General features: G+C 40.3%; 1 protein-coding gene and 1 non-coding gene across 2 annotated transcripts in view; one reads left to right on the top strand and one right to left on the bottom strand.

The window, feature by feature from the left end:
• Positions 1 to 13,456, top strand: part of GPC6 (glypican 6) — a 1,081,720-nt gene that overhangs the window by 678,939 nt on the left and 389,325 nt on the right. The gene's annotated exons all lie outside the window — the stretch shown is intronic.
• On the bottom strand, positions 12,799 to 12,933 carry LOC132509063 (small nucleolar RNA SNORA71). The gene has a single exon (XR_009536883.1). It is a non-coding gene; the product is annotated as a small nucleolar RNA SNORA71 (small nucleolar RNA).

The following is a 13,456-nucleotide window of genomic DNA, read 5'->3' on the forward strand; positions in this document are numbered from 1 at the left end:
GACATGAAAAATTAGAGTTTGGTGTGTGCAGTACTCTCATGAATTAGTATTTAACTATTTGGAATGATCTAGTAACTAAAAGGCTTGAGAAATTTTTGATACCTGACATTGGTATTTGATTTAATTTCCCCTGTTCCTCAGTATTTCCAGATCCTACAAGGATCTGGGCATCGTCTGTCAACAATGGCTTCTTACTAAGCAAGGTTTGTACCTTTGTGCTGTCTTGACATTAGATATTCAGAAGATCCTCAGGAGCATGAAAAATAATCTGGCAGCAGCTGAAGAGATAAGAAAAATACGCTGTACCTTGTAGTCATCTGACAAGTGACTTTCTATTGATACTTTTCCCAGTTTTATGGCTGCCAGGTGGTTTGGGTGAGGTTAATATTAACTGTAGTTTGGTACTGATTGTATTGGTTCCATCAGCAAAGCCCATCTGCTTGGTTCATATATGGACACGTGACTCAGTTCAGACCAAGGAGAAATGAAGAGATAGTTGATGGGGGCTTTAGAAGAAGGGTCTCCTTTGCCCTACTGTGACAGCTACTAGAAGAAACCCTCACTCCCCCTGGATGTAGAAAAGGAAACCCAGGGTCCTGACTGTGCAGCATGTAGCATGTAGTAACCTTAGGATGAAGTGTAGCCTAAGGAGACATAAAAGGCATCCATTTCCTCGATGGTATCACTGAGCTGGAAACCCAGCCAAACATGAAGCTGTCCTCACCTCTGCACCTCCTGGTATTTTCTTCCTCTTACTTCTCTTTTTAAAGCTGTCTCTGCACCATCCTGTCACTCTTTTCTCTGTTTTGCCATTGAAGGTCCTCTAGTTGTTACAGTGAACATATTAATGCTTTTAAGCAATCAACAAACAAAGGACAGTCACATTCAGGATTTCATCTGACTCTCACTGAGTATGATTATTATCCCCATTCTACAGGGGAAGAAAGTGAGAGAGAGAAAATTAAGGGACTTATCTAAGATCCATATGGTGAATTGAACTGCACTTTGCAAGATATTTTGGAAAAAATAGAGATCTTAAGGGACCTCTTTTTATGTTTTACTTTTTTAATCAGAACATTTTTATTGAGATATAAGTGACATATAACATTGTGTAAGTTTGTGTACACGTGTTGATTTGACACATTTATATATTGCAGTACAATTACTGCCGCAGTGTTAGCATCTCCATCGTGTCCTGTAGTTATCATTTCTTTTTTTGTGGTGAGAACATTTAAGATCTAGTTTCTTAGCAACTTTAAAATATAAATGCAGTATGGAATTCAGCCATGAGAAAGAAGAAAATCCTGCCATTTTCTACAACAGGGATGGACCCTGAAGGCATTATGCTAAGTGAGATAAGTCAGGCAGAGAAAGACAAATGCTGTATGATATCACTTATACGTGGAATTGAAGCATCCTCTTTATAATCGTTCTCTTATTGGTCCTGCCTCCACAGAGAGTATACCTAAGCTAAGTCTCCAGGAATGGCACCAAACCAGTGATTGTTCTAAAGGGCTCTTTTGTGGCCTACTGTAGCCCCCAACCCACGTGCCACGCACAAAAGTCCTGGTACCATAAATCAGCTCTGCTTAAGGAATGAGTATTCACAGACACAGCAAAGCCTGAGAAACAAAACCTGAGAGAGGAGATGTTATCTCACTGGAAAGGTTTAAAAGAAGGCAGCGTATGGGGAGCAAAACTCAAGAGTTCATCAAATGCAAAAAGTGCTTAACCTGTTCTTTCTGAGATGGCCAACCTCATCTGGAACGTAATTATGCTTATGGTAGACTGACACCTCCTTTTTAGCAGGATATTCTTCCCAGCTCTGCCAGGACACCCTTCCATACCCACTGTTGCTGCTGCTGGAAATCTAAAATTAAATGAGTAATGAGGCACCCAGTGATAGGACACTGCGTTCTATCAAGGAACCTCCAGTCACTCACACTTCACACCTCATTAATTAGGTGCTAATTGCAGGAGCTACTTGAAAGTAGTTTTTGCCTTACCCTGTGCCCCGACAACCTGATCTTGGTAAGAAGCTCCCATCAACATCAAAGCCTCAGAGAAATAGGTCTAATATTTGCGATGTTGAGGTTACAGATTTTAGCCTCAAAGGAAAGATGTGCAAAAGCCTAAGTTTTCCTAGCTGGGCTAATGTCCTCATTATATATTCAACCTGCTTTCAAAGGGACAAAATACAGCACGGCACAATTATCTTTCCTACAAGGACTTGTATTTTGATAGTTGCCTGTTAATCACTTATTCAGAGTAAGGGTCATGTAATTTCAAAAAATGAAAAGGACGTTACTCAAAAGCAAATTAGATTTCTCCTAAGACAACAAATTTTAAAATATTTTTGTGGGACTTCCCTGGTGGCACAGTGGTTGAGAATCCGCCTGCCAGTGCAGGGGACACAGGTTCAACCTCTGGTCAAGGAAGATCCCACATGCCTCACAGCAACTAAGCCCATGTGCCACAGCTACTGAGCCCGTGTGTCACAACTACTGAGCTTGCGTGCCACAACTACTGAGCCTGTGTGTCACAACTACTGAAGCCCACAGGCCTAGAGCCCGCACACCGTAACGAAGAGTAGCCCCTGCTCGCCACAACTAGAGAAAAGCCTGTGCACAGCAACAATAGACCCAGTGCAGCCCCAAAAAAAGAAAGAAAGAAAGAAAGGAAATATCTTTGCAATTACAATACAGTATTCTACACTGAGGATCGGTTTCATGAGGATATTCAACTTTAATAAATCAACTGTTTCTGCCTGATTTAGTTCAAAACAAATTAGTTCACTTCCTTAAAGTTGAGTCGCAAACTCTTCTACTTTGCATGATGAAGACATGGCTAAACATATTCACAAAAATTTTCTAAAAGAATTCACCTTTGAATAAGTAATTTATTAACAAAATCACTAGAGAATAAGAGACTTGAAAGAAACTAAAATATGAGATGTAAACTTTGGAAGTTTCTTTTACTGAGCTAAAATATTTTATATTCTAAGGAAAACCACAGTCTAAACTCAGATAAATTACCAAAGAAACGTCTGAAATATAACTTGTTTGAAATATAGGGATTATCGGTTAAGGAATCCCTTGTTACATTATGTACCAAATTATTGAATGCCACTAAAAGAGTTCATGAGCCATATTTAAAACTTTGCGCTTGGAGCAAAAGGAAGCTCTCCTACGCTACTGATAAAAATCACTTGAAAACACATCTATTGACCAAAAATCAGTGTAACCCTCCTGGATTGTCTTTTATCTTAAGGAGAGTGTAGTTTAAGACAGATGATGGTTGCAACCCAGAAATACAGAAGATATGCAGCTTAGAGTGGCTTTTGTCTTTCCCTAGGGAAGCTTAGACTAGGGCCTTATGGGGTTTTAGTGACAGGCTGGAAGCAAGAGGGCCAGGGTGGAAAATACCCACTAAACTATGGGATTCCTCCCTCTCCTTACCTCAGTGAAGGATCACCAGCCCCAACGACTGTGTCCCAATATCCTTCATCTTTGATTTTGATAGCTAAGATGCCACGATACAGTAACCCTCATGCTGGGCAGCAGGAATATTTAGCATCAGGGCAGTGACAGCGTTGGGAATGGGAAGCTCAGACCGGTTGGATGGCTCTGATGAGGACAGACCCATCTCATGAGGCAGAGAAGGCTGACAAAATCAGACAGGGTGTTTGGGCCCCAGCCTGGACTGAAGAACTGGTGTCCCGGCCTCCAGATGAAGCCACAAAGGCCAGGCCCAGTCATACTAATTAGGCAAATGGAGCCTCGCAGGCAGCAAAATGGTAAACCCTCCCCAAGCACACTTCACCCTGAATTGGCAAGATTTATTGCCACCCGCTGTCTAATGACTGAGGTGCTTGCTAGGACTGGTTTATTGGCTTAGGGCAGAGCTGGCAGATCGAAGGTCTTCAGTGACATCCACTGAGCAAGCCTAAAAAAAAAAAAAAAAAGAATAGGGATTGATAGCCTCTGCGTATATGGATTTTTAATTTGGGATTATTTAGTTTCTTCAGGGAGCCTGTGAAAGTCCCTAGAGATCTTCATAAATAGAAAGGATACTCGGTCAGAAATCAGGGAGAGGAAATCAATCATTTCTGGAGATGTTTTGCATCCTATGTGGTGCTTTCAAGTTTTCCCTGTATGGCATTTTCCATCACTTTACTTTGGGATGCGTAAACCTTCATGAGGTCATGTCCCTAAGAGCATAAATCCCAGAGTAGAGACTTCCTGTTAGTTCTCTCCCCTTCTTTTTGAAGCTACTGAAGACCCCTGTTAAAAAATAAATATAAATTTTAAAAGGTTGTGTCCCGCAATTATGTGACTGCCTATTTGTTCCTTCCAAATTAGAGAATGCTATTGGAAAACTTCTGAAAAGCCAAAAAAAAAAGATAGTAGGCCCCTTGCCCCAATGAGATGCAAATTCCAGGTGCTCGCCTGGGCTGGTTCACTAGCTAAATGACTCTTTCATAGAAGCCTTGCAAATTTTTATCTCAGCAAAATGAAAGATTTCTGTAGGTCATAAAAGATGTCTCTCTTTCTCTGATGGTCACAACTCATTAGTGTTAAATCCTCAATTGTCGAGATTCTACTGAACTAATTCATTTAAGATATTTGGTCTGCAATTGGGATAAACTCTTTTCCAAGGGACAACAGGATTAGAACTTTAGTTGGGATAATCAGGTGCCTCTTGATGTAGTCAACTGAGCCCAAGAGAATAGCATGATTTTCCACTTACTTATGATTTTCTATAAAAACGAGAATGTGTTTTTATTCTGTTTTGTTCTGCAGTGAAATGGCAAAGCATAGCCATTTCAGAATAAAATGTTTAAAATAACATATACTTAAAGTTTTAAGAAAATGGTAACATCTGTAAAGATTTGAGTGCTTTTCTCATTAATATTTACCTTGTTTCAGTTATTTTAAGTCAAAGTTTCTTCATGGGGGATGTACAAGGTCAACTTCAGAGAGATCGTTGACTCTCCCACCCAAAGTGTGTGTGTGCGTGTGTGTGTGTGTGTGTGTGTGTGTGTGTTACTGAGGAGGAGGTTGTGAGGTTTTCACCAGGTTCTAAAAGGGATGCATGATCCAAAAAAGGTAAAGAACTCAGATTTGAAATGAAGCCTACGGTCCTCTCTGCCTTTCTTCACAGAAGGAGTCTCAGGCATGAGTAGGGTAGCTCTTCCAACTTGCTTGGAATCCTTTCATGTGTCTGGGTCAGATACACCACTTGGCTCCAGAGCATCGTGGCTTCAGAGTAGCTTCTCCTCTAACTGCTTAAACATGATCTTCTCCTTTGGTTCCATAGCAGCTCCTAGTTTCCCAAGAGAAGTTTAACTTTCCCAAGGGTCTCCTTTTGACAGCCCCTCCTACGCCAATTTCCCGATTTCCTCATCGACAAAAGTCACACAGCAGCCTGATGCCTTGGGAATTTGTGATTCCCCCATTGTTTGTTCCATTAACATTTATGCTAAGGTCTTTCTGTGATTAAAAAGTAATACCCATTTATTACCTGCTCCCAAAAAACCCGGAATAGAGAGAAAAGGTCATAACAGTATAGTAACCATTACCCATTAAGCAGAAACAATGACTTTTAAGCTTTTTAAAAAATATTTTCTTTCATATAGCTATAATATTATGTACACTTTGATAATGCATTATTATATATGGTTACACATATTTAAGCAAAAAATGTAGATTACACTCTGTATCAAAGCAATACCTGTTTTAAACAGAATATAAAATAGCTAGGTGGCACAGTAAAGGGGTGTCATTCTTGGTATGAAGTTGGACTGTTTTTTTATTTAAAAAGATAATCACCCTCCTGCCGTTAACAAGATGTTTGATGTTTGATTCTTGAATATGGGTGCATCTCGATTCGGTGATATACACCTTTCTTTCCAAAGGAGATCTCTGTCTGACTAGGGTGCATTCAGAGTTTTTTCTTGAATCCATTTACTTATAATTTTGCCATTCCTATTCCGAGTAGGAACTGATTTATTATTAGCCATTTGCTATATTCTAAGCAACCCACATGCATTTTTCTCCTTTAGTATCTACCAAGATCCTGTGTTGTAGGCACTGCTTTTATCCTCATTTTAGATAAAGAAACTAAGGCTTAGAGAAGCTAAATAACTTATCCAGGGTCTTAAGGCCAGGAAGTGGCCGAGTCGGGTAAGCCCAGCTCGCTCTAAGCTGGAAGCCTGTATGCTAATCTGCTTTGCTAGTGGTTTTCAAAGTATGGTCCCCAGACCAGCAGCATCAGCATCCACTGGGACTTGGTTAGAAATGCAAATTCTCAAGCCCCATACTGAACCTATTGAATCAGAAATGCTGTGGGGTGGGACCCAGCAATCCGCACAAGCCTTCCAGGTGGTTAGCTGCATGCAAACCTCTGAGGACCGAGCTTTGCAATAGACTGCAACCAAATCTTCAAATGTAACTGATGCTATACATTTTTTAAAAATCTATGTTTTTTAAAAAAAAATCATGTTAGACTCGCCAAAGTATTAAGTTAGTGTTTTATTGCTTAAGCATTCAGAATTTTTCTTTGGGGATTCCTTGAGTGTTTTATGCATTAGTTCATAATAATTGAAACTTATAGACCAAGGCACCAGGGCTTTCGGTGGAAATGAAGGCCGGGGCATGGTGACTGAACACAGTTGGCACTGCCAAACCATCCTTACGTTGTTCATGATGAGCTGGGTTAGGATTCAGCTGGACAGATGACTAAAAAAAAATAAAATGCTGTTATACAAGTCAGGCTTACTGATTGTGAATAAGAAAAATGAAAATGAGTTTTAAAACTGACATATTTTTCAAATTAAGTGGGTTCTTTATTGGAAACTACAGCAACCCCATAATCTTAGTTCTGTCGACCCAATGCGGTTTTCATACCCCAGGGTCTGCTATCTTGATCCCGGTTTTTATGGTTTGGTTTTATTTTTTTTTTCTTTACTCTGATGTGGCTACTGATGAAGGAAGAACTCATACATTTAGAATCTCACTTACATATTTCTGAAGTCCAAGGCCTTTTGGTGGTAAATGTATTAGATTTTTAAGAACTTAGATGTGACCGGGTATAATTTAATATAGATATGGCCAGCCTTGGTGTCCCTGGGTAACTGAAATTCAATTTTTTTAATTAGTATTTGAAAGGGAAGACCTCCTCTAGCCGTCGTAATCACATTTTCACTGTATTTTTATTCCTTTCCAGATCTGACTGTCTTAAAATTTAATTACTGTTAGCAAGACCTTTATGAAAAGAATAGAAATATTCTCGTAATAGTGTTAGCATATTAAATGCAATTTTCAGGTGGCCCTCCTAGGATGCCAGCACTCTTCAGTAGAGCCAATGTAGCCACCATTTTTCTGTCCTGACAGTCCACATGCATTCAACTCTCAGATGTATCCTTTCCCTGACTCCTCTGATGCTATTAGAACTTTGTTGTCCTAGTAGTAGAGTGTTCATTCGTTTGTGATAAGATTGTCAAATCTGATATGCATTTTAATGCTGTTTGTATGAATACTATTAAATGTGCTGATTATAGCCCTTCGAGGCCTTAATGCAGACTTGTGTTGGTTTGTTGTTCTGTTTCTTTTTAACCATGTTAATTGTTTACAATTCAAAATAGGAGCGTTTTGAAAAAGAAAAATCAAAGATTGCCCTATAAGAACGTAAAGAAAAAATAGACATGGTTGCAGAAAAACCAAGGAAATAGTGACTCAAGAATTAAAACAAGTGGTTAAAAGTTGTAACTGACCAAGTGTTAAAAGAAATATGTAAAGGGATGTCAGACCTGGAAGTCTGAAGAAATGTGAGGGACAGCTTGTCTGGACCAATGAAGGCTCAGGGCAGTCCCCCCTGCTGCCCCTTGGGTACCATCTCACTTCCGATGAGAGCAGCTGAGTGTCATTGGGCTCTAGTACTCTCAGGCAACTCCTGGCACTTCTGACAGGACAAGGACGGACACCTGCAGCCTTTTACTCACCCCCAAGAGGTGATTTGTCAGCCTGTAGGCTCCTAATTACTTGCAATTAACATATCCCTATTTCTGTGTTTAGTTTTTTTTTTTAATTTATTTATTTTTTTATTTTTGGCTGTGCTGGGTCTTCGTTTCTGTGCGAGGGCTTTCTCTAGTTGCGGCGAGCAGGGGCCACTCTTCATTGCGGTGCGCGGGCCTCTCACTATCGCGGGCTCTCTTGTTGCGGAGCACAGGCTCCAGACGCGCAGGCTCAGTAGTTGTGGCTCACGGGCCTAGTTGCTCCGCGGCATGTGGGATCTTCCCAGATCAGGGCTCGAACCCGTGTCCCCTGCATTGGCAGGCAGACTCTCAAGCACTGCGCCACCAGGGAAGCCCCTGTGTTTGGTTTTAATTGAGATGTTTCTTCCCTAAATCAGAAATAGCGTTAAGAATCTAAACAAGATGTCTCTTGCATTTTGATTGTTTGTAATAGTATATCTTCTTTTTTCTTGTAACCAATACAGAGTGTTCTGTTGAATTATAATAAATTAGGGCTCCTAGCCTCCAATTGGTGACATATTAATTCTACTTTTAAAAAGCGACACCGAGAGTGGATTTTAGCAGAGCTCGGTATATGGCGGTTGTGCACAGGGTTCCAATAGTTTGGGTTATTTAGCTTTCAGCTGCCTCTTAAAAGTGAGTCGGAGAAAACTTGATGTCTGCTTTTCAAAACTAGACCACATTTTCATTCCATTATTTTTAATACGGGATAGTAAATAACTCAAAAGAGCCCAAGTTCATTGCCGTATTTTGCTTCTGTCAGAGAAAAAGAGAGACAGCTCTGTGGGCTTCATTGTAGGGTCAGTTAATGAATTTTCAATTCCCATTGCATTTATGCTTTATTATTTAAATTTGTAGACGTTTGGGCTGTCATCCCAAGTGATGTGGTTTTTTGCAATTTGCCAAGATGAGAAATACTCATCTCTGACTCTATCAATCATCTATCTATATACCTATCTACCTATCTTTCTACCTATATATCTTCATGTGTGCTTATTTCATTTATATGCATGATGTTCCTTTTGATTTGCAACAAAACTGGTTGGAGAGAACCTAAACCTGATGTTAGCACACTGGATGTTACTTTAAGGATATAAAACACAGTATCTTGATGTTAATAATTTGTGGCACAGAAGGGATGCGCGGAATTCATGGCTGGAAATGGCAACATTCATCCTACCTTCTGCCTCAGCCCTCCTCTCTCAGCATCCTTCGTAAGTACTGCTCCCTCGTAGTAAGTACTGCCTACAGCGGTGTCTGTGACCTGCAGACATTCAGTCTCCTGGGAATGCAATGGAGCGGATGAAAAAGTCCAGAGCTGTTAAAAAGAAGCATTATAATATATGAACTCTTAATTGTTTGTTTTCTCCCTGAGCAATTAGTGAAATAGAAGAAAGGCAAAGAATGGAGAGCTTTGGCAACTGCCCAAAGTATTTTATGTTAAAAAAACAAATAACAGTAGAGTTCCTAATCAGATGACCTTAACATTGGGAATTGTCCTGGGTTATCCTGGTGAACCCAATGTAATCACAAGGGTCCTTGAAAGTGGAAGAGGGAAGCTGAAGAGGAGGTTAGAAGATGCTATGTGAGAAAGATTTCATTGGAGATGCAGGAAGAGGCCAAGAACCAAGGACTGCAGGCTGCCTCTAAAAGCTGGAAAAGGTAGTGAAACAGATTCCTCACTAAACCCTTCAGAAAGGAGTGCAACCCTGCTGACTGACACCTTGATCTTAACCCCGTAAGACTCATGTTGGACTTCTGATCTCCAAAACTGTTAGATAATAAATTTGTGTTGTTTAACGCCACTAAAAAAATAAATAGCCAAAGTTTTGTATATCGCAAAGAACGTCAGAACGTACCCACTTTGAATAAGAAGAGGACATATTAAATGAATTTATTTTTCATTTTTAACAGTTCTTAAGACAGAATTTTAAAACATGGTCTACAAGTATAACTGAAATAGGAATATATATGAACATATATACATATTTGTGTGTGGATATATATATTTATATACTCACATATATATTCCACTTCTTTAATACTTAGTCATTCTCTATTCTTTCTTCAAGGTCAACTTAGGTCTCACCCTTTAGCGTGGGCTTTTTTGGTTATTCTAGTCTACAAGGTAAACTCCCTATACTCAACTGGTCTTTTTCTTATAACCTCAAATAGTTCATAATCTAGCCAAAGAAGGAGAAACTTCTTATCTACATCATTTATTGAAAGCATAGCTAAAATCACTTTGTATTTTTATTTTCTAAATACTGCTGACTCCCTAACCATTCTATAAGTACTTTGAGTACATGCACTGATAATTCTTTTCTTTATTTTGAATGCTAATGGTCAGTATAGTGCCCTAAAAACACTTATAGTTGATAATGACATGATGATACTGAGAACTGGGACAGATCTTTTTTGTGAGCCTTAAGATAGCTCTGATATGTTGATAAAGACACAATGATGTTAGTAGGAAGTGCCCAAAACATACTTGGATTGAAACAACAGAAAAATGTATGGTGGTCCTAGGGCAGCGTTAGCTGAGAGACCTTTCTAGAGTTATGGAAATACTCTGTATCTGTACTCTCCAGTATAGTAGCTACTAGCCGTGTGGCTATTAATCACTTGCAGTGTGGCTAGTCACTGAAGAACTGACTTTCTATTTTAATTGACATAAATTTAAATTAAATGGCCGCATGTGGCTAGTGGCTACCATATTGGACAGCATGACTACACTTTTAGTTTGATAGATCACTCTCCAAGTTCTGAGGGTAGGGGAGTAAAGGAATAGGGTCATTTTCATCTTACCTAACGGTCTTGTTCCTGAAGCAGTGAATTAATAACGGTAGAGCAGTGGTACCCAAAGAGTGTTCTGCAACTGAGACCAGTCAATGAACTATTTACTAGTCCATGACAGATTAAGTACAGAAATTGAGAGTAAGCATTTAGAAACTTCTATAACCACTTGACATTGATGTAACATCCAAATGTGGAGTCAGGGGACTCATCTCACTGAATAGGGCATAGACCTCTCCAGGTTTTTTCAAGCCTGCACAGTGAGTGCCATCTGGTGTGAGCACAGGCAGGTGCAGGAGGACCATATATTATACTGGCCCATGAAAGATTAGGAATTTCTAAAAAGCTATCCTCTCACAGAACAGCTACAAATAGTTTGAGAAGGCCAGGTGTAGAAGCCCAGGAATCAGAGGCCAGCATTCTAGTCTGTTCACCATAAGCTGGCTAAATTATACTGACTCTCAGAAAAATAGGTCTTAAAAACGGAAGCACCCTTCGAAATTATAGACTCCAACCCTGGACAACTAACAAATGGAAAAACCAAGTTCTAGGAAGGATGTGACATACCTCAACACTTTTATCAGAGCTTGAAGAACTCCCTTCCTGGCTCTCAGGCAGGCTGTTTTTCCACTATTCCAAATGGACTGGGGCCAAGAGACATCTGATTCCCTAGCACAGCAAATGGAAGCCTAAGAACATGACTACAACACATCCATAAAACACACCTTGCAGACAGTGTGTGCCTGTACCAGCTGAGGTTCTCCTCCCCTCTTTAATGGGTTGTCACCAAAGGGAATTTTAAAAACCAAAGCTAATGAGGTATCCACAGGGATTGGTGCATATGAAAAAACAGATCAGTGGAACCAGCCCTTCTATTAAAGTTTTAGATTTTGAATAAACTATTGAATAATTTCTATGTTTTCCTGACCCATAAAAGGATGGTTTGACTTTTGATTCCCCCCCACCCTTGATTTGTTCTTAGTCAGTGGAAAGATGGTAATGGGATGCAGTGGTTTATGACCTCGTATAAGAAGCCCAGGAAGAATCCAGCTAAGCGGTATTCTTTATATTGGAAATAGAGCAGCTGTTCGAGCGAGTGTGTAATGGATAGTGTTGGTGCCACACTCGGATCCCCTGTAGAGGCTTCCACAGCCACACCTTTCTCCCAAAACTGTGCCGGTCACAGGAGCCGTCTGGCTTGAGAAGTTGCACTTGTTTCCCTTCCTCTCTCTCCAGGAGATGGGGGCAATCTGCCACCACTGATGGACTGACTGATAGGGAGTTTCCTGTCTCACAAAGTCTCTGTGTGTTTGGGTAGGGAAATAGACAAAAAGGCTGTCCCTTTGCCTCAAGGCAGGATTTACCCTGTGGGGCAGCTCACTCTCCAGAGCTCTTTGTAGCATCAGGCTGAAAGCAGCCTCCAGCTGGAAGCATACCTGTGCTAGCTCCATCCCTTTCCTTATCCTGCCTCTCACTTCCTTACAGATTCCTCTTGAGCATGTACCCCCAATATACCACTCCTACAAGCATCCCCGTCTCAGGCTGTGCTTCTAGGGAATTTGACCAACAACAGAGTGTAAACTAACTAAAACCTTTTAAATAGCTATTAATTTATTACCTCAAATATTTTGTGCTTTGGCTTGAATTCAGAATAATGTTTAATTGTCATGTTGTTAAAAAAAGGAGATATATGAACTTTCAGATCCTTTGGAAATATCTTGAAAAGTCTTCATCTCCTGCCTAATTTTGGACTCATCTTTTTTTTTTTTTTCAGTGCTGAGGGGCGGGGCTGAGGATGTGGGATGAGGAAGGGGTGCGATGGGGAATCAGAGAAAACTTCCGGAGGGGAGCCCTCCACTGCCAGCCCGTGAACTGCTAAGGCAGGGTCCTGTTCGGGAAAAGGGGCACTCAGTGAGCACACAGTGCCAGGGACCAGGAAGCAACACAAATCAGTGGGAAGAAAGACATGTCCGAAAGCTCCAGAGTTTGCAAGGGACAGGAGTGAACCCTCCAAACACGGGGAAAGGCTTTCAGCAACTCCTCTCCCTGCACTGTCAATGACCAGGGCACGGGCAGCCCACGATGGACTCATTATCTTTGATCCCTGATTTCAGAGCAAAACGTCTGCTCTATCACAGGGCAGGTAGCTATTCCTGAGCATGTGTTAATTGCTCTCTCTTATCTGATAAGACCCCTGGAAAAGTTTCTCAGAAAGAATATAACAACATAGCCCAAGTACATGACTGTTTTCTTATGCAAATAAAAAATACCCCATCTTTTAGAATCAATGAATATTTTTACTCTGTTATTTAGTGGGAGAATTAATCATCCAAAATTTGTCCTTGTAGGGGGAGTAGGAGAAGCGGGCTTTATTAATTTGTGATAAATAAAAATTTGTTTAAAATAAAAAACTTGGGAAATTTAAATTTTCCATTTTGTATTCAAATCATGTCAGTGGCAGAGGAAATGGAATTTATTAGGGAAAATGCTGTGACTATTTGCATAATTTTCTGGTGCTGAAACGTGAGAAAGATCTGGTTGCTTATTACTCTAGCCCAGTTTAACTTTGCTTTCAGATGCTCATTCACCAACCTAAGCCTTTCTCTTTCCTCAATCTCTGTGGCA

Source organism: Lagenorhynchus albirostris, chromosome 18 (genome assembly GCF_949774975.1).
Source record: "Lagenorhynchus albirostris chromosome 18, mLagAlb1.1, whole genome shotgun sequence".
In the NCBI taxonomy this organism is placed as follows: domain Eukaryota; kingdom Metazoa; phylum Chordata; class Mammalia; order Artiodactyla; family Delphinidae; genus Lagenorhynchus; species Lagenorhynchus albirostris.